This window comes from Aptenodytes forsteri, unplaced genomic scaffold, assembly GCF_000699145.1.
Source record: "Aptenodytes forsteri isolate BGI_AS27 unplaced genomic scaffold, ASM69914v1 Scaffold605, whole genome shotgun sequence".
NCBI classification, from domain to species: domain Eukaryota; kingdom Metazoa; phylum Chordata; class Aves; order Sphenisciformes; family Spheniscidae; genus Aptenodytes; species Aptenodytes forsteri.
This window is the reverse complement of record NW_008794427.1, coordinates 251,401-251,681: the sequence shown is the minus strand read 5'-3', so window position 1 is coordinate 251,681 and position 281 is coordinate 251,401.

Genomic DNA, 281 nt, shown 5'->3' with positions numbered 1-281 from the left:
GCCAATGCTTAGTGGAGTCCAGCTGCTGGTGAAGTGTTATTTTTTTTTAATATAAAATTTTCTCCCTCACTGTCATTTTTTTGTAATTTTATTCCTTCTACTGCCCTAGACAGTAGGCTTATGGGGATGTAAGGACGGTTGAGTGACTGGAGCAAGCAGATGGCTGTGGCATTTCTAGGGGAGCTGCAGTTTACCCAAACCCTAAAGCGCAAGAAACCAACTTTTTTTTTTTTTTAAGAAAAAAAAAAATTTGTGGTGTCTCATACTTCCTATCTGAAAAA